Source organism: Choristoneura fumiferana, chromosome 24 (assembly GCF_025370935.1).
Source record: "Choristoneura fumiferana chromosome 24, NRCan_CFum_1, whole genome shotgun sequence".
NCBI classification, from domain to species: domain Eukaryota; kingdom Metazoa; phylum Arthropoda; class Insecta; order Lepidoptera; family Tortricidae; genus Choristoneura; species Choristoneura fumiferana.
In genome coordinates this window covers 12,553,372-12,575,483 of record NC_133495.1, presented here as the reverse complement: position 1 = coordinate 12,575,483, position 22,112 = coordinate 12,553,372, and the positions used below count along the sequence as shown (strand labels likewise).

The 22,112-nt window shown below is 37.3% G+C and overlaps 1 pseudogene; it reads left to right on the top strand.

Annotated features, from left to right (window-relative positions):
- The first annotated feature begins 18,835 nt into the window (after positions 1-18,835).
- LOC141441693 (carbonyl reductase [NADPH] 1-like) lies at positions 18,836-19,962 on the top strand (annotated as a pseudogene).
- The last annotated feature ends 2,150 nt before the right edge of the window (positions 19,963-22,112 follow it).

The following is a 22,112-nucleotide window of genomic DNA, read 5'->3' as shown; positions in this document are numbered from 1 at the left end:
CTTAAATACATATTAAACACCCAAGACCCGAGAACAAACATTCGCATTTTTCATACAAATATCTGCCCCGACACGGGAATCAAACCCGGGACTCAAGCTCAAGCTTTGTAGTCAGGTTCTCTAACCACTAGGCCATCTGGTCGTTAATAAACAATAGTGCCTACAGTAATAAAGTAAAAATGCGTTAAAAAATAAATAACTCTTTTAGGTTGACGGAGTGAAAGATCATAATTTTTAAAATTCTTACAAACCTACTGAACCCTTTAACAAGTAATAAAAATGAGGCACTGAGAGCTTCTTTTCCGTTAAGATCATGGTCGATCATGGTATTGTTCAAGGAAATCCGGTCAAGCATGTGTCTGGCTGTGCGTACAAGTTCCGTACAAAATTCAAATTAATTTTACTGTATTAAATATAATGACCCGGATAACTCACGTCTTAAATCGAGTTTAGCTCGACATGTTTCGGGCTAATCCGTAGCCCTTCGTCTTCGGAGCAACGCGACTCAGCGGCTGCTGCAACACGCGCACTAACAACATCGCTCTGTAAAGGTACGTCCACACACACCGATGATGCGTGTTGCAGCAGCCGCTGAGTCGCGTTGCTCCGAAGACGAAGGGCTACGGATTAGCCCGAAACATGTCGAGCTAAACTCGATTTAAGACGTGAGTTATCCGGGTCATTATATTTAATATGATTGAGCCTCACGGTAGTTTCATGTTCATAATTTTACTGTGTAGTTTTTTTTCATATTTTTGATAGAGCACCCTGTGAAACTGCATGTACTAGTAGCATGGTACATTGAATTGAACTATATTTCATAAAGAAAAAACTGTCCAAGTGTGAGTCGGACTCGCGCACGAAGGGTTATGTACAATCTATACAACATTCATTCGATATTAGCAAAAAACGGCAAAATCACGTTTGTTGTATGAGAGCCCCCGTTATATTTATTTCATTCTGTATTTAGTGTTTGTTATAGCGGCCGCAGTTATACAAATTCTGTGACAATTTCAACTGTCTAACTATCACGGTTCATGAGACATACATACAGCCTGGTGACAGACGGACGGACAGCGAAGTCTTGACATAGTATTGACATATTTTGTCCTGTTGTTGTGGACTAATTTTTATTTTCTTTTTATTTTATATTTAATTTTATCGTCTTGACATTGTACCTAATTTTAACTTTTTGACCATGTTTTACCCAGGATTATTATTATTATTATTTTTTAAATTTAATTCTATTTTTATTTTGGCTGACAATGTTTTTTAATTTACCACTATCATATACCTATTATTATTATTATTTTGTATACAATTTGACGATCCTTTTGTGAATTTCTTATAATTACCTGACATGTATTTATAATGTATTTTTTCATTAGGTAATAAATAAATCTAATCTAATCTAATCTTAGTAATAGGGTTTCCTTTTTTACCTTTTGGGTACGGAACCCTAAAAAGTCGTTATTTCTTATTCAAATATATTATATTATATAATAAAACAGATCGTTACTAACTACCGTTAATGACCTTGGCTATGACAAAAATAAACACGTGTATGTCTGTAGTAAAATTCAAAAATTATAAAATAATGAAAGAAATTGGTTTACTTACGAGTACAAATCCGACGTCAGGATTATTGTTGTAGGTACAGCATATTTGCAAGAACATAAAAAAGGTGAATAAAAATACATGTGCTAATACTCATTATAATAAATTAAAAAATAGTCAACAACAAGTAAAACATTTTACGTTGGTATTTGTTGGGCAAATGTCATCTTAAATTAGATTTGCATACTATTAGCACTGTGTTCAATGTGGATTTTTAGTGACTACAAAATTTTATGTTAAAATAAACGAAAATCAAATATAGCGCGTTTTATAAAATTGAAGGTAGTCACTGAAAGACATCTAAATTTGGATATTGATTAAAAATCACCTTTTTATGTTTAATTCAAAATTAATGTAACAAAATAGTACACAGAACTGAACAACGACTAATTGCTACAACTATGTCGACATTTCATCACAGATTTTATATACAGAAATACAAGGAAGTAATCCGTTTTCTCCTTCGATTAACGGAACCCTAAAATACAATTGAGTCAAAGTACGTTGCCTCCGGTGCATCGACCGTCAGCCGAAGGGAACTCCGGATTCCTACTTTTATACTAGTTGAATCGAAATATCAAGCAAAATAACCTTCTATATTAATGGTGGTATCTTTTAGTGCAAGTACAGTCAGCGTTGAAATTAATGTGGCAAACTTCCTTAACCAAATCTGAGTCAGTTCCTGCAGCCGTGGTATATTAACATATTTTTTTTTTAAGTTTTCGTTAGAGATCCCCTATATATAAGATGTTAATTAGATAACTGGAAATCTGAATGTAGTTTGTTCAGAATACAAAGAAAGAAAAGCACTGAGAAACAACGGAGTACAAACTGAGTTAAACTAAGTCAAACTGATTTAAACTGAGTCAAACTGAGTTAAACTGAGTCAAACTGAGTCAAACTGAGTTAAACTGAGTCAAACTTAGTCAAACTGAGTCAAACTGAGTTAAACTGAGTCAAACTTAGTCAAACTGAGTCAAACTGAGCTAAACTGAGTCAAACTGAGTCAAACTGAGTGAGTAAAACGTACAGTTATCTATTACAAGTTAGAAAAGTTGAAAACCCTCCGACATTTTCATTTCAAAGTTGAGTATCTCACAAATGTCAGAACCGATTCTTATGAAACATAGCTAAGCGCTACCGCAAAAACTCAATTTCACGTAAAAACCTCATCAAAAACGGTCCATCTGTTTGGGAGCTACAGTGCCACAGACAGACAGACATATAATATAAGTATGTTTTTTTAACCGTGTAAAGTGTAAAACATGCAAGGGTTTTTCTGTATGGTTCCAAAGAATTAGCCCTGTGATTGTGACAGGCGAACTCACATACAGTCTAGGGTCCAGTTGACGTTCTTGAAACGAGACCCTAAAAAAATGATATCTGATTGGATATCGCGCATAAAATTCATTGTTGTAAGATCCTAATCTGATAATGATTTAAAAGCGTTGTAAACACAAGGTCATAAAAATAGGAAGAGTTATTTTTAACATACACAAAATGCTAAAACTAATGTTTGCATTATTGTGTGTGTTTTTTTATTCAACTGGATGGCAAACGAGCAAGTGGGTCTCCTGATGGTAAGAGATCACCACCGCCCATAAACATCTGCAACACCAGGGGTATTGCAGATGCATTGCCAACCTAGAGGCCTAAGACGGGATACCTCAAGTGCCAGTGATTTCACCGGCTGTCTTACTCTCCACGCCGGAACACAACAGTGCAAGCACTGCTGCTTCACGGCAGGGTGGTAGCAATCCGGGCGGACCTTGCACAAGGTCCTATCCCTAATTTCAAGATTTTATCCCTATCCCGTGGGAATATGGGAATAAAAAGTAGCCTAGATCTGTTGTTATTCCAGACGTCCAGCTACCTACATACGAAATTTCATCCAAATGCGTCCAGCCATTTTAGCGTGATGGAGTAACAAACATACACACACACACACACACACACACAAACTTTCGCATTTATAATCTGAGTACCAGTTAATAAAATCCACAGATTTTTGGAATCCCAATGGAAAATGAGAGAGAGAGAGAGAGAGAGAGAGGAGAAACATTTATTTACACAAAAAATACATTAGATGGAGAGAAAAAACTAATAACATCGAATAGTATAAAGTGGACCCCACTCAGCATAATGTTACGGCAAGCCGCAACGCTGTTTTTCATCAAATGGAATGGGAATCCTTGAATTTTAATTCAACTGTCGGGCTTATGAAACCCCCACACTATCGTCTTTCGAGCGTCGGCGTCGTGCGCGCCCGCGCAGCGTCGACGCGACGCTTTATTAACACATCCTCGCACAGCACATCTCTGGTGGAGGCGAGGTCAAGGAAACGTTTCTATTCGTTCACGAAAAACACATTCCTCGCGACACTTCGCACATCTCTAGTGGAAACGGAGCCTAAGCCCAGCAGGCGGCCAGCGCTGGCGCAGCGTAGCCGCGGCGTCAACGTCGCGTCGACCCTGGGCGGACGCTGACACGACTACGCTCGAAAGACGCTAGTGTAGGGGGGTCTTTATAACTGCCAGATCTAATGGACTAGCGGCCTTCAGTATGCGAACAAAAGTAAATGGCACTTTTAAGCAAAATAGGAAGCTCCAATCGATTTCCTACAGCAAATAATAAGCTTATTGAATTTAATTTATACTTATTAGTAACAAGGAAATGTACAAACTTACTGTAGTTAATTAGGTAACTTATTGCTTTAACTTAACGGTATGCTAATACTGTGTGTTTTTTCATTAAAATCTCAATAAGTATAGTCTGTCAAAAAAGAGAAGAAATTAAAAAGTGGCAACACTGTAGTGTCCTCCCTTTTTGGTTTGACAGGGTGTGAAAGGGATGACACTACAGTGTTGCCACTTTTTAATTTCTGCTCTTCTTTGACAGACTATAGGTGAAACTAAATAAGCTGAGCCCAATTTATGCCATCCAATACAAATATTCTTTACTAAGCACCACAAATCAGTACGATACAAGGTGGAAAGTTGAGTAGGGCAGCAATACTGGGTTTAAGACACTAACTTATTCAGTTTTTAGTTGTTCTGTTTTATTTTCTTTAAGCATAAAGGATTCATATTCGTAAAAAAACATCATGCGAAAGTTTCACTTTGCAAATTAGTAGCCTACGAACTGTATGGAAAAAGTTTTCTTTGATTTGTGGGTGTTCTAGTACTCTGACCTTAGTCGGTCTCAAAGTGTTTTAATCCTTGATAGAAATGGGACCGATTGGCATTTAAAAAAAGTCAAATCTGTCTATTTTCTCGCTGACTGTACATTTTATCAAAAATCTGTGAACGTCGATTGTCATCACTCAAAAAGTTAGTAAAGGTCTCCTAAGATCATTTTCGCGTAGCAGCAAGGGATCTAGTAGCTGCCCTTGCTGCCCCATCTCAACTTGCCACCCTGTAGGTATACATATAAAAATACAAAAGCAAAATGCAGGGTAGACAATAAGCGGTCTTATAGCATAAAGCGATCTGTTTCAGCCAACCGTTTAAATATAGAAACTAATACGGGTCCATATTGACTCATAAAATTCTTATTCCTATTTTTTATTCTACTACCGATTTGTGTTTATAATAATTATTCTTCATATAATTTTTCCCTCATACTTTTTTTCTTCAGAATTTTTTATTACTAACATCGAAACTCATAACAGACAGTTTTCATATTTTTTTTACTCATAATGTCGTTAATAAGAACATCTCAACTCATAATGTTGTTTTTCAGAAAATTTACCTTCCAGACAATATATCATAATTTGCTTATAATGGCATTAATAAGAAAATATTTGAACTCATAATATTGTTGTTCATAACGGTAACTACCTATTCAAAATAAGATTTACTTATATCGTTAATTATTTCTATTATAAGTATTAGTTAAAAAAATATGTTCGGTCCTGGTCCACTGTAGGGTCGCAGTTCTACCTAACACTTCACCTCGCTTCGCTCGTCGTCGTAACTAACGGAATCCTTCCTTAAATACAATTCACACCAACGAAAATTTTCCAAGCCCCTGCGCCTGCGCGTCAATAATGCAGACAAATGACACATGTTATGATTAAGAAATTATATGAAAACAAATATTAGTATCAAACAAATTTATAAATATTGGCTTAAATATTGGTGTTACGAATTATTCTATAGAATGATTAGGAGTTTCGATCGTTAGTATAAGAAAATATATGAAAACAAATATGAACGTATGAACGAGATGTATGATTATATTATGAATTCTGATGATTATGACTTTAGTAAGTATTAAAAAAATTAGAAAGAATGATCATTATGATGTAAAATGGTACGAGTAAAATTTTTGGACTTAAAAAGTTATGTGAAAATCATCCCAGCCTATATACGTCCCACTGCTGGGCACAGGCCTCCTCTCAGATCAAGAGGGCTTGGGCCATGGTTCCCACGCGGGCCCAGTGCGGATTGGGAACTTCGCACGCACCATTGAATCGCTTCGCAGGTTTGTGCAGGTTTCCTCACGATGTTTTCCTTCACCGCAAAGCTCGAGGTAAATTTCAAATGTAATTCCGCACATGAATTTTGAAAAACTCAGAGGTGCGAGCCGAGGTTCGAACCCATGAAGCTCTGCTTGAGAGGCGATAGGTCAAACCACTAGGCCACCACGGCTGCTATGTGAAAATATGCGCACCCAACTAATACAAATACGTAAAAGTAGTGGTTATAAATATCTTTACAGGTATATGAAAAGGAGGAAAATCTTATCTAATGCCATCCAAACGAACTTTACGTGACAGTATTCACAAAACCGCAACAGTGAGCTTCTAAACTGCTTTTGTACCTTGTCGCTTTACAGCCTCGTACGTAACGCCATTCAAGATTGAATAATGTTTTAATGCGGCAAAGTAACAAAGTGATCCGCTTCTTTTGAGATGACGTGGCAGCTGGATCGCCAGTAGCATATAGAATATAAAGAAAACCGCATTTAAATCGCTCCACCCGTTTAAGAGCTACGGTGCCACAGACAGACACACAGACACACATATAGCGGTCAAACTTATAACCCCTCTTTTTGCGTCGGGGGTTAAAAATATAACAAGCCGTGATATCACATGCAGTGATAAAATAATGTGTCCAGAATAAATGCGAATAAGTTTCTGTTAAAAATTAAATTTTTTGAAACGAGTTTTTTTCTGACTGTACTTTTTATTAATCGTACTTCCATTGTTTCAAAAATAAGTTGAAAACATGGTTGATAAACTGTTTCCAACCAAAAAATGTTTACCTTAGTCAACCTATTTCTGTATAATGTACACTGAAATTATTGTGCACAAAATGAGGGTTTACACAGAGGCGAAATATCGCTAGATGGCGTTAGTATCGTCCGTTTGACGTTTGCTCGTGATTGGTTAAAAAACTAAATGAGCCAATCGCAAGCAAACGTCAAACGGACTTCACGATATTAACGCCATCTAGCGATCGCCTCTGTGAAAACCCTCATTGTTAAAATGAGTGTGTGATTCGCCAACAAAATGTTTTGCAATTCGGCGAAATATTTCTTAGTGTAAATGTGTATAATAATATTTTACATAAATAAAAAAATGACAATAAAACACATTAGTTACAAATACATACCAATGTTAACCAAAACTGTCCAGCTTTAGCGTGAAAGAGTAAAAAATCCCGAGGGAAATCCCAAAAATTGTATCGTGGTTTTGATTGACGTTGCACTAAAAACAACTGGGTCTTATGACTCTAAACCCAGCAGAGCTACTCCGAAACTCGGAACTCGAAGTTCGTGTCGTGCGGTCCCTCTGACACTTATACTATTTAATACGAGAGCGAGAGGGACCGCACGACACGAACTTCGAGTTTCGAGTTTCGGAGTAGCCCTACAGCGGTTGAGGTTTCGTTATTTTATCCCCGTCTTGTGGGATTATCGGGATAAAAAGTAGCCTGTATGTTATTCCAGACTAGCCGTAACCCGCGACTTCGTCCGCGCAGAATACGTTTATCGCTATCTCGCGGGAACTAGCAATTATCCGGGACTCAAACTATCTGTATACCGAATTTCATCGGTTAAGCGGTTTAGACGTGATTGAGTAACAAACTTACACATAATATTAGTTGGATAGCCAACTATCCTATCTATCCTATGATGTCCAGGTAAATCCAGTTGTACGTGTAATAAGGTAGCTATTAGCGTGAAGGAATAACCAACACACACATTCAGACAAGCTTTCGCATTGATAATAATAGTACTCAGCCAAACATGTGGTCTACCACCCTAAAGTTGATAATCGTTTGCATGTCACAAAAGAATAATGCCAATAATAATGCTAATAATGCTTTTAGTTCATTCCAATCTGTCAACTTGAAAGTTCGACTTTAGCGACATATTCATTTGATAGGAACTTGTTTAAAAATGGATAGACCACTTATTTGACTGATAGTACCTGGATTAATTTTGGGTCGATCACGTTTCTGTTTATTCTATATTCCAAGACTGGACAATACCGATTTGTATGCGAAGTTGGTGATGCCAGTATTTTCCTTAATGGCCGTTGCTATGGTTTTTGACCAGGAACCTGCGCGCACGCATGGATTGAGGACAATTGGAGCATCGGTAAGTACTGTGATCGCTTTTGCAAAGATGTGTGGCTTCTAGAAGGGACCCAAGGGCGTGCCACATTATGCGGCAATTTTATGAGATGCAAGACGTGTTCCGAACCGGTGGTAGATTTTTTTTGACATTCATAAGTGCTTGTTATAGCCTGAATTGAATAAAGATATTTTGACTTTGACTTTGTATTTTGCTTTCGATACTTCTCAGCTCTCAGCTTTTGCCCTGCTGACAGCCAAACCACAAAAACAACCCTAGAACTTACACTCACCTTTGATCACCATTATTTTTTTAAAGTTTTTATTTAGTTTCACCTATCCCGTTGTCTGTTTGTCTGTCTGTCTGTAATCTTGACAGTTAAATTTGACCTACTAGAAGAGTAGTCAGATTGACTTGAAATTTGGAATCGCGTGATAATACATTAAGTTAGTAGTGACATTGGTAGTCCAGCCAGGATCGTCTCCGCAGGACGGAACTCTTCAACGGTTAATAGCATCGACTTGAAATTTGGTATGCAAATGTAGTTTGGGTGACAAGACAATGCAAGTACAGTCAACAAAAAGTACAGTCAGAAAAAAAAGCTTGTATTAAAAATGAAATTTTTATGGTTAGGTTATTTCAAACATTATTTATTTAGTGTTGCTCATTTTGCTCCCAGCTCAGATTGAGAAATCATAATACAGATAAAACTAAAGGGCCAAAGGGCTACTACAGTTTTTTAAAGAGCAACAACCTACTTATTTTAAGTGTTAGTAATTACTTTTTTATTATTGTGTACCGCCCGGTTTGAACCTCTCCTCCCCCTATGTTGTGTCCTCTGCAACTGAAGTGCAGAGTGCAGGTTGCGTACAGCGTACGAGTAAATGGAAGCATGGTCAACGGAGGCAGTGGCTGCATAAATAATACTCTCCGTGTATTCAACTCTGTATTCTTCAACAATATAAGCGATGAATAGTTTATATAATGTGGAACAAACATATGAAATAATTAGATTTGACAACAAGCACGTATGATAGCAGTCGGTGTCAAAATAGGAAAAAGAAAGGGCTAGAGCCAGAAACAAAACTAGTGTTGTCATAATCACGCATAGATCACAGACAAAACATATATTGTTTATTTTGTGTATTTATTTATATGTTATACATTATATTCCTTACTTCTCAATACATATAAAAGTTACTGGTCGCCTATCTTTAAGTTTTCCTTGTTAGCTTGAAAAGATCCCTTTTAGGGATAAGTTCGCCCTTGTACACTTTTTGTTTTTTGTTTTCTTTTTTTATTATCTTTGCGTTTTATGTACAATACAGTAGTTAACGTTTTAAACTTTCGTGATTTCACTCATAGTCAATACAATACAATCATATTATTATATAGTCATAGGCAATACAGTATTTACATACATACATACGAAATAAACTTATAAGAATGCTTTACACCACTCGGAGTATTTTCACGAGTTTTTAATGTCACATCCAGTGTCGACAGTTGTATGTATACATTATACATCCGTGCTTAGCATTAAACCTAGTTTTAGCTAAATTATAACACTAAACAGGTACTTTGGGAGTCAGAGGTCACGGTTAATGTATGTTTGTTTGTTTATACGTACATAACAATAAATTATTTTAAGGAACTTTGTTCCGTACTTATCCCAAAGTATCATGCGGTTATTTATGTGTAAGTGACGCACGCGCACTATACTCCGTCGAAGTTCGCATTATATCCTTGTAGTTCTAGTTAGTAGTCCTCGCGTCCTTTAGAAAGGACCAATTAACACTAAGAATAACGGCCAAATGTACTTTATAAAGTACAAATTGTTAATTGAAAAAATAATCTTAAAGTTGAGTTTAGACTTGCAAGAAAAATCGTGCAAGTTGCATTACATTGCGAGGCCGTAAAGCCAACGAGTTTGTAGTGGTCAATCGAGCGCCGCAGTGTAATGCAACCTGCACGATTTTTCTTGCAAGTCTAAACTCGGCTTAAGAATTTTGAACTAATATCCAAAATAACAAAGCTGGTGAACCACGTCTATATAGGGCGTGAGTAAAAATGCAGACACAGTTGAATTTTAATACTAATCATAGCAAAGTACTAAACTAACACATTTTTGTAGTAGGTAATCGTTTTATTTTCTTTGTATGTATTTTTTTATGGAACCAAGTTTTCCGAAATAAATGTCTGTTAAAAAAAATGACTGTAAAAAAATGAAAAACATGTCTGTTAAAAAAGTTTGGTCCGAGGAGGATATGATATAATATGCCTGGCCCCTCGAGTCAAGTCCATAAATTGCAAAAATATGTATTTATTCGAACCGTTCAAAAATAAGTATGTTACCACGGCCTTATTACGTTGGAATAAGAGTTTGTGGTAAAAAAAAAGCCGTGGTGGCCTAGTGGTTTGACCTATATCGCCTCTCAAGTAGAACGTGGTTTCAAACCCCAGTTCGCACTCTGAGTTTTTCGGAATTCGTGTGCGAAATTACATTTGAAATTTACCACGAGATTTACGGTGAAGGGACACATCGTGAAGAAACCTGCACTGCATTGATTCTATCTATCTATCTATCATTGCATTTTTCATTTTTTTGCATTCCTTAGATGAATGATTGGTCCCGCGCTCTCGAGCGAGCGATTCAATGGTGTGTGTGCAGTTCCCAATACGCACTGAGCCCGCGTGGGAACTACGGCCTAAGCCCTCTCATTCTGAGAGAAGGCCTGTGCCCAGCAGTGGGACATATATAGGCTGGAATGAAGAGTCTGTGGTAAGTACATATTTTTGAATTGTTAAAAAAATATGTATGTATGTAAACTTTATTGTACAAAATAAGTAAACAAACACAATTGACAAACAATGAGATATATGTATAGACTGCATGTTTCCTACATCAAAACGGCGCACGAAATTAGTTCACAGCACGGATTTGTGAACCTTTTATATAGTTTGTTGAAATCCTTGATAGGGGTGTGTCAAAGTAATATCGATGATTTATGCGCCGCGGGTTTTGTCCCAAACAGCCAGTCTAGTGCCGTAAGGTACATAGATGTCAATGGAGATATATGTACAAAGGCGAACTTATCCCTTTAAGGGATCTCTACCAGTCAACCTTTGAGTGGACGAGAGGAGCATTCAGTCAGGGACAGACAAAAAGTGAGTTTAAAAATTAAAATAGATAGTGGAAGCTACAATACATTGCTTTAAATAATATAATAAACAAATCTATAAAAGAATCCTAACATAAAAACACACTACTATAAGTATACAAATATATGCATAAGTATGCAAACCAAATATGAATAATACCTATTATTACGTACCAATACAATAAGAAAATAATAATAATAACAATAATAAAGTCCATATCGAAAATACAAACTGAAACATAGATGCACAGAAAAACCAGAAAAAGAGACCAGCGCTGGTTTTTCTGTGCATCTATGTTTCAGTTTGTATTTTCGACTGGATTTTACGGGATGACCGTGAAAGTAACAAAATTTGGAGTTGAAATAAAAATACAAAAAGACTCCAAAAAAAACAATCATAATAATAAAGTCCATATTCTTGCACTCGACTTTACGTCCTGTGATTTTGCAATGAATATTTCACGCACTTCCCGATATCCGATGGAGCTGAGGCATACATACATACGTAGGCTGTATTTCCACCAAACACGTGCGAGGATCTGTTGCGAGGAATGTGTTTTTCATGAACCAATAGAAACGCTTCATTTACCTCCTCGCACAGCACAGCTCTAGTGGAAACAGCTGAGCGGAGCGAGGAGAGACAAATGAAGGGCAGTTAATGTCCGACGCTCCCTTCCCATTTTGGTCCCGTAGCTTCTGGCTAGAGAGAGATGCGCCTCTTTTATCGCTCTTCCTCCTGTGTCATTCATCAGCCATTGTATTTTAAATGTCAAAGACAGACACACAAACTAGTTTGCTGATGTCGTTCGCGAATTCGAAACAAAAGATTGGTTTCATTTTTGTTTCTCATTTGAAACTTCAAGCCGACGAGTCCCAAAGTGACATTAACATTTAGTAATACGTAGGTACTGTACAAGTAGCAGGTATGGTAGGTATTGAAAACAAAATAACGTATTAACTCTTTCCTTATCGCTGACCTTTACTACCCATATTTATTGTTTTTTATTCGAAAATGACAAGATCCAACACAATTAATGGCTGTATCGACAAGTGCATCACTATCTCTTTAGGATTCCTCCGTATGTTGAACCTTAAAAAACTTTTTCTTATTAAATGGAAAGAAAACAGTATTTTTTTAAATCCTAAGATTCATGTTTGAATCGAAAACAAATTATTAAAAAGCTTAAAATTTTTCACAAATATCTAATATTATATTAGTTACCTACTAAACTAAGATTATGGCAAGTTTTTAGTATATAAAACCTGTTTTGTAACCTGCATGATAAGTAAGTTGAAGTAGCAATGGGCGGGCCACATCACATGAAGAACAGTGCCCTTAGTGTAAGTTCCGCTAGAGGCGCTGTTCGTGTTTGCATTCAAATTGAGATTTTAACGCGAACGCGATCGAGACGTATTTTGTAACCGAAAACTTACACGTTGGGGGGAGAAAAGTTCTCAAGTGGCGACCACGAACCGGGAGACGAGGCGTGGCTGATGATGATGATGATGGTTTTTATATACATAAGAGGGGAAAACGAGCATGCGGGTCACCTGATGGGAAGCAATCACCGCCGCCCATGGACACCTGTCAACACGAGGGGTAGGTGCGTTGCCGGCCCTTTGAGAGACTGATAGGCTCGTTTTTGCCCTCCCCAAAATACGTAGGGCAGCCTCCGGCACACACTCATCGGACAAAACACAGCAGCAGCTGGTGCAGCCGTTCACGTCGATATTCTGTGAGGGTGGCATTACACCGGGCAAGCCGGCCTAATTCATGCTGCAAAGCAGCTTGCCTCTACCACACAATAGTGTGTCACAATAGTGTGTCAGTTAAGTAGCGTAGTGGAAAAAAGCAACCTGAGATATGTGTGCATTGGAGAAATTCGTGTCTAGATTCCTGTCCAGCGGTGGTGTAGGGGTTATAGCACGCAGCACTGATTGCTGAGGACCTTGGGTTCGATTCCCAGCGCTGGTCTCTTTTTCTGGTGTTTCTGTGCATCCATGTCTCAGTTTGTATTTTCGATATGGTTTTACGGGATACCCGTAAAAGTAACGAATTTGGAGTTGAAATAAAAATACAAAAAGACTCCAAAAAACCAATCATAATTTTGATTGCTTAGTAGCGACATCTCTTGTCTGGGTGAGCGGTTAGTTACAAAAGAATGTGACGTCTCTCGATGAGAGCGAAACATAGATGTCGCTAGTGCTGCTGCTTAAGTAGACAGCGTAGTGGGTTCGATTCCCAGCGCTGGTTTCTTTTTCTGTTTTTTCTGTGCATCCATGTCTCAATTTGTATTTGCAATTTGTATTTGTATATTTTGTGTGTCAGCATTTGGCACCACCCAGGGGTCCCGTGTAGGGTGTCGAGGGTTAATTTAACCCCCAAAATAGTAAATAATTTCTGAATTAGGAGGTAGAAGGACAAAATCGGATACTCGTTGGATCGGACATTCGGTGATGGTACTGATGGAACATGGAACCAATTAAATCTTTTTTTCTTTCTTTCAAAACAAACAAAGACGGCATCACATTTATCCGTCAAATAAGTTTAAACAACGGATAGTGAAACAGCGTAAATGGAACTTTTAACGACACGAAGCAAGTGGCGCGCGATAACTTGTATCCAAACGAAGAAGTCACTTTTCAAAACCTTGAAGATGCCGACACGGAACTGCCCAATTTGGTTTTTGTTGCGCTCTTTAATAGGCCACTTGCAACCGGAATTACCTTTACTTAACACTAGCTGTTGCCCGCGGCTCCGCCCGCGTAGAATTCGTAAAGCGGCAATTACACTGCGGCATTGAAAAACCGGCCAAGAGCGTGTCGGACACGCCCAAAATAGGGTTCCGGGGCCATTAGGAAAAAAACAAGTAATATTATGTGTGTTATAACACAATTAAAACACTTGCTACAGGCATAAAATATATTACCAGAAAAAGAGCGTGTCTTCACGGCACTTAGGTCCTTTTGTTGAGAAGCGCAGTTTTTCGGCAATAACTCAAAAACGGTATATCCGATCATGTTAAAACTAAGTGTCGTCGAAAGTATTTATGAAGCGTTACGTTTCCTTATTTTTTTGGATAAACGGTTTACAAGGTAGAGGGGGGGGACACAATTTTTGCTACTTTGGGAGCGATTATTTCTGGAAATCTTCAAAAAGTTTTTGGGAAACCTTACTATCTTTTCAAAAGAGCTGTCGAACTATGTGCAACACGTTGATGCAAGTTAAAAAAAAAAACAATTTCTGTTACGTGTATGGAGTACCCCCCCCCCCCTATAAATATTTTTTTTTGTAATTTAACTACAAAACTAAATAGCGGCTTTTACAAGACATCCGTACTCCAAATTTCATTGATATACATCTTGTAGTTTTCGAATAAAATGCTTGTGACATACGGACGGACGGACGGACAGACGGACAGACAGACAGACAGACATACAGACGGACTTGACGAAACTATAAGGGTTCCGTTTTTGCCATTCTGGCCCTAAAAAAAACGGGGCTACTACGAAACTCGAAACTCGAAGTTCATGTCTTGCGGGCCCTCTGACACGTATACTATTTAATATGAGAGCGAGAGGGACGGTACGATACGAACTTCGACGAGTTTCTTAGTGGCCCTTAAGAACGGTAGTCGGCCGCATTCGGCGAGCGACAGCTGCCACCGCCTTAATATGGCCGCCGCAGTAGACGGACAGACTAATGTAAAGACGACGTTTTCGCTGAAGTAGTTTGAAACAAATCCGGCGACCGCATTAGGGGAACGACGCAGTGTAATTGCCGCTTAAATCATTATCCCGCGAGAACTATGCAACAAAACTACCCTATGTCCTTTCTCGGGATATATGCAGTGGCATATAATAGCTACGGGAGGGCTAGACGGGGCAGGGCCCAGGGCCATCAAGCTCAAGGGGCCCATCGGACTCTGACTTATAAACTATAAAAATGGCAAATCTGGAGTACGTCGAATTCGGAACAAACGATTTTTAACCGACTTCAAAAAAGGAGGTTATCAATTCGGTTGTTTTTTATGTTTGTTACCTCAGAACTGTTACCGTCAATTATGAACCAATTTGATTTTTTTTTTCGTTCGTCTAGGAATGCTTTCAATTAAGATTAAGATTGATTTATTTGCCAACATGAACAATACAGGATAGGTACACAGAATACAAATAAACAATAAACTAATAAAAAATGCGTTTGCCAGTCCCTTGCACTGTGTGGCAAAAGGAACAGGCAGGAATTAGGTCCCATAAGCACCAAATCAGGATATGATGATTGGATCCTAAGGAAATCGAGGGAATTCTTCAAATATTGTAGGGATACCTATGGTAATTTTGATATAAAGTAGTAACTCGTGCATTTACTTTTGAAAATCATCATTTGATGAAATGGAACTGATGATGAAGACCACAGTTGACTATCAGAGTTACTACTCAATGACAAGTATTTCACGGGTTGAATTTCAATTACTTTAACACAGTCGCTAAGCAATTTATGCTCCTCGTAATGCATAATTATGGTGAAATGGAATGGGTGGTGAAGCACCAGGACTCCTCAATGAAAGTCTCTGCATCGGAAAAAGCAATCTATTGTAAAAGGTGACTAGATGGTTAGATTATTTACACTACAAAGGGTAAAAAAAAATTAGACAAAAAATTTAACCGACTACAAAAAACAATGAAAATAATTTTCTACCAGTCTGAATTCGGTGTCTAAGCACGAGCCAGCAGGAGTGGACCTATAGTCGCCTACCTCACCTACGCGCTACATATAGGGCTTCAATCACTCCAACTTTTTAATAGTTCATTTTTTGCCCCAGGGCCTTTGGTTACCTAGCTACGCCACTGAATATATGTAGTTTAACTATCTGTATACCGAATTTAATCTAAACCAGTTCGGCGGTTTAGACGTGAAGACATAAGAAACAAACAAACAGACTTACAAACTCTCGCATTTATAATTTTAGTGGGATACCTTTATATCTTTACCCTCGGCTTGTTGTATGTTTTTAATTTGATTAAAACCTGCTTTAAAATAAAATAAAATGCGTTCCAATCGGTTCACCTGTTTAAAAGCTACGGTGCCACAGACACAGACACACATAGCGATCAAACTTATAGCACCCCCTCTTTTTGCATCGGGGGTTATAAATTATGAGCATACCTTTCTTTTAAGACACTACGTTTATGTTAATTATATGAGGATTTTTTATCAATTATATTTCGATTGGTATCATTAAGTAGGTATATAAAAAATATGGAGTGGACATAAGTAATTACTTGTTTCATTTACTTAAATGGAACATTGTGATAAGCAAAAAATTACTTTGTATGTCGGTTTTTGTTTATTTCGAAAAAAGTCGTGGTAGCCAAGGTTACCTCTGCCTCTCAAGCAGAGGACCATGGGGTCAATTGTTAGGAATTTATGCGCAAAATTACATTTGAAATTTACCATGGACTTTACGGTGAAGGAAACAATCGCTTGGAAACCAGTAGGTAGGTCTGCGAAGAAATTCAATAGCATCCTCGAGGTAAATATTTAACGCTGTCTTGGTTAAAACCTTTGTTGGTATAGAACAGTAGTTCCCAAACTTATTTTTCTCGTGGACCACTTTCAAAATTTTACTGTTCTGGACCCCTGTGCTACATTCTACCAATCTTAACTCGCCAAAAAATTAAAATTGTGTCGCTTCTGAGTTCTGTCCAGTCGTTGCCTTATTAAAATATTATCTGCTTAGTTAGTACTTAAAACAATGTAGGTAGGCCTTATAAAAACTATGCTTACATTTTGCTCTACTATCAAAAGCAGATAAATTTTCGTGGACCCCCATTTACATCTTATGGACCCCCATTTTTTGTTCACGCCTACGTAGACCCCAGCAGTCTCCCGTGACCCCTGGGGTCCACTGGACCACTTTGGGAATCACTGTATAGAACTATAGGTAAATGGAATCTTAGTTTCTGCTATTTAAAGAAAAGAAAGAAAGAAAGAAAGAACATTTATCGTGACTTTTACAAATAAAAGAAAAAGAAAAAAAGGAAAATAAATTTGTCACGAAATGGTCCCAACTCAGCATGATGTCAACCTTGCGGCGACGCTGTCTTCCGTTGGAACCATTTAAGTGTTAAAAGAACAAAACAAAACAGCAGCGAACTCGACAACTAAAACAATTTTTTACAATAATAAAACTAGTAATTTACAACATAAAAATAACTACACAAAATATAAATAAAAGAAAAAAGAGAATAATATGCACGTCTGATTTACTTATGATTAAATTTAATTACTAAACATTCAACATCCTGTCGTATCAAAAAGTAAGTAGGTATATAGCTTGATAACTTCACTGGCCGGTTTTGCTGTTACAAAAGAAAAAGTCACCGTATATCAAAGCAATAAAGTCCAGTTTAAATTATTGACAGACTCTACATCGATTAGGGTCGGTATACATAGGCATACAGAATGTTTTTTTTTCGACCGGTTTTCGGTCGAACGTAGGTACTTTTTAAAGCACAAATTGTTCTGTTCGCGTAAAGAATTTTAAGAATATTGTAATAATATCCAAAATAACAAAGCTGGTGATACACGTTTAGGTCTTCAGTAGGTACACGTTGTTAAAAAAAAGGTACTTATTATAATAATGTATACCTAAGTAGTGCCATCCACGTAGACGCGTGATTTTTTCAAAATTAGACATTAAAGACATTGTAATAAAAACCACGGCACGCGTCACCGTGAATGACTACCTATACCGGGTGTGGCCTGTAATATGAGCAAATAATTAAAACATAGATCATGGAGCTGAGATATGTGGTGCATAGGGGAAATTTGTGTCTGTACTCCTGTCCAGTGGTGGTGTAGAGGTATAGCACGCAGCACGGAATGCTGAGGACCTGGGTTCGATTCCCAGCGCTGGTCTCTTTTTCTGGTTTTTCTGTGCATCCATGATTCAGTTTGTATTGGATATGGATTTTACGGATGACCGTAAAGTAACAAAATTTGGAGTTGAAATAAAAAATACAAAAAGACTCCAAAAAACAATCTTAATTTAGATCATACTCGTCAAACTGAACAACATTAGTTTAGCGACTTTTAAAAACAGTTAGTTTTTTAATTTTTATTACACTTATTAAGTTTAATCGAAGAAAAAATGTAAAGCAAAATGCTTGATGTTTGTAGCGTGACAGGCGACGTCAGTTGGGTTCTAGAATGGCGTACATTGCGAAAAAAGGATGATTCAAAGACTCCATTACTTTTAAAAGTCGCTGAACTACTTAATAATTCAGTTTGACGAGGAGGATCTGTGTTTAAATTTTTTGCTCGTATTACAAGCCACACCCGGTATGGAATGGTCGGCAGATTCTTTTACGATTAGGTACGCTGCGGTTGAAATACAGCCCGTCTGTCACGGCCTTTAGATTAAGTAAATAAACATCTTCGTGACGTGTTCATTAATATTAAAGGCGCGATCACGAAAGCACGTCAGCGCTAAAAATGGCAGAAAAAGTTGCAGTTGTTACAGGCTCGAATAAAGGCTTGGGTTTCGCTGTGGTCAAAGGACTGTGCCAAAAATTCAAAGGAATAGTATATTTAACAGCAAGAGACGAACAAACAGGCCGAGACGCAGTAGAAAAGCTAGAAAAACTAGGCCTCAAACCTAAATTCCATGTCCTTGACGTAAGCAAAGAAGCCAGTATTAAAAAGTTTGCTGACTTTGTAAAAACGCAACACGGAGGCTTGGACGTTTTGGTGAATAATGCCGCTATTATGAAGTTGGAAAAACTTTATCCAGACTACGAAGGAGCCAAGCGGAACATTGATGTTATTACAAAAGTTTGTTGAAGATAGAACAATATCTTTTCCCTTTGCTTAGAGATAACGCTCGAGTCGTCAACGTATCCAGCGCTTGTGGACATCTTTCAAACCTTAAAAACTCTAAGTGGCTGGAAAGACTGCAAGATCAAGATTTAAATACCGAACAAGTGAACCATTTTGTAGATGAATATCTGGACAGTGTGAAAAACGGAACGTTTAATAAAGAGGACTTCGCTGATGAAGGCAAACACGCTGAACATAGAGTCTCGAAGATTGCAGTAAACGCCTTGACAATGATACAGCAACGGAAGTACTATGACAGGAATATTTCAATCAATGCGGTGCATCCAGGACATGTGAAGACAGATATGGCGCAGGATGGAGGGGAGCTGGAGCCTGATGAGCGGCTAAAGTCATATTATATCTCATACTAGATGCGTCGCAAAATTTGAAGGGTACTTTCATGTGGCATGATGGCAAGTTGGTCGACTGGTATGACACTGAAGGCGATTATTATTACAAATGCTAGTAGCTCACACCATAGAAAGAATTATTTTATATGATCTGAGGCTACTAGTTTTTGAAATTAAAATAAAGAGCGATAACATTTCTTTACGTACTACTTTATTAAAATCTACTCAAGAATCTTTAGTTTTCTTTCTGCTAGCTCTTACTTAGACTTTGGCCAGCGAAAGCTGTCCACGCCTTTTTTACGAAAGTTTAATCTGGTATCATTTTTGAGACTGTCAAAATTGACATAATTGTCATTCTAACCCTCAGAGGAACTAAACACAAAGGTGTATAGGTGTAGGTGTATAGGTCAATGCGTTTAGGGGCATACATGTCCAAATGTCAGAAAGTCCAGGTGTCACATTGTCCATCGGCTTAGATAATAAGTTTGATATTTCTGCTTTAAGTTTTTTTTTGTTTTTAATTCAACCTCCTACCATCCTCAAAATGGAAAATGTTATAAGATATTATGTTAGAATTAACAAGATTTCATTTTTTAACACCTGTAAATTACTACTGGAATCTAAAGAGTTTTGCTTTGATATTTATTTTAATTTAGCCTAAGCCCTCTTGTTCTTAGAGGAGGCCTGTGCCCAGCAGTGGGACGTTTATAGGCTGGGATGATGATAATTTATTATAATCTACTTCTCCATATTTAAAAAAATTAAATAAAATATCTGAATTTGCCAACAATACCGCAGAATAGACATGTTTCCTCTGCCTTTTTCACCAGAAAAAGGAGCTGTCATCATTTTGACAACGTTTACGTTTACGTCAAATTTACGTGATCTTTTTTTTTAATAGAGACTAGACAAAAGTATCTATTGCGTAGTAGTTTTGGTGTTATGCCCTTTTAGAATAGAATAAGCACATCATAAAAAAAATCGAAACGAAATTTTAACAATATCAGCGTCTTTCTCTTCCAAACAGAATACAGAGAACGAATCAAATAGTCTTAGAAATATGAAATCTTGTCAATTAAAATGTTAGAAGATAAGTATATTCAATGCCAATCTGGTCAAAATTGTCCAAAAATTGATGCGTCTGGACTGTACATAAATGGGCACTGACAAAGGTCATAAAATTTACCAAGGGACTACTAAAGTGCATCATCAACTTTCACACATTACTATAATTAATGTTGATGCAGCTTGAAGTCTCGAGTATAATTTAATATCTGGAAAATTTAAATAAATATCTAATTATCAACATCGTTTAAGCAGTGTACAGCGAGTGTTGTCATCCTTATTTTTTTTTAATTTGCCGGGGTTTGTCTGGGACAGCTTTCGTTGGCCAGCAGGGCTACTACGAAACTCGAAACTCGAAGTTGGTGTCTTGCGGTCTCTCTGACACTTATGCTATTTAATACAAGAGCAAGAGGGACGATACGATACGAACTTCAAGTTTCGAGTTTCGTAGTAGCCCTGCAGAGTCAATGCGACAGATATTTATGCCTCTTAACCTCGTGACTGACGCCAGAATTTAGTTCGCGTGAAACGAAACGTTACTTCACTTTGACAGTTACACACCTACCTATTATGCTAATTTGACTTGACAGCTGAGAGCTGACAGCTGCAGTCTGTGACATAGATATACATAATATCTCGAACACTCCTGCCTGTATTCCGTTCATGGGTGTGCTTTAACAAATATTCATCCAATTTTCAAAACAGTGAATTAAACTAACTATAACTTAAAACTGTGAATGAAATCTTCCTCAAATCAAAGCAAGAGAACTGCTATTTTACTCGACTTTCTGTCAATTTTCTAGGTAAGTGCTAACCGCATGCAATTTAAAATAACGTAGTGAATTCGCATTCTGAAGAATGGAATATACTGTTTATACGTAATAAGGTAATAGTAAACAAATTATCACAGCTGTGTTTATTTTTACACGCTTATGTTGATGATATTGAGTCGTGTGGTTATGTATTAAAATAGATTCAAGTTTAACACCTTGACCCAACTGTAGCGAAACATTGGTATTCCGACTACAGCACTGCGCAGACCTAGTTTTTTCGAAATTGGAAAGTGATGGAACAAGAACCTCTTTTTTAAAAAGTGCAGTGACATTTGTACAGTGCCAGTTATATTTTGCAAAGTGAATAAAACCTTGTTAGAAGGCTGAATCAAAGTGCGCGTTTTGTCAAAAAATTTCATAATGAATAAAAACAAAAACCAATAGTTTTTTCGTTAGCTAAACAAAATGACTGATAATACAGTAACACACAAAATAAATTAAAAAACTATTAAAAATAGTGTACTTAGTTAATACAATAAATAGTTTCTTATCTGAAGGTTATTCTAATTTAAAACTACTATCAATCACCCAACTGACATAGTTGTCCTATGCATAATGGTTAGGTAGGGCTAAATTTTCATGAATGAACATGAACAATAAAATTATTAGAGATGCTTAA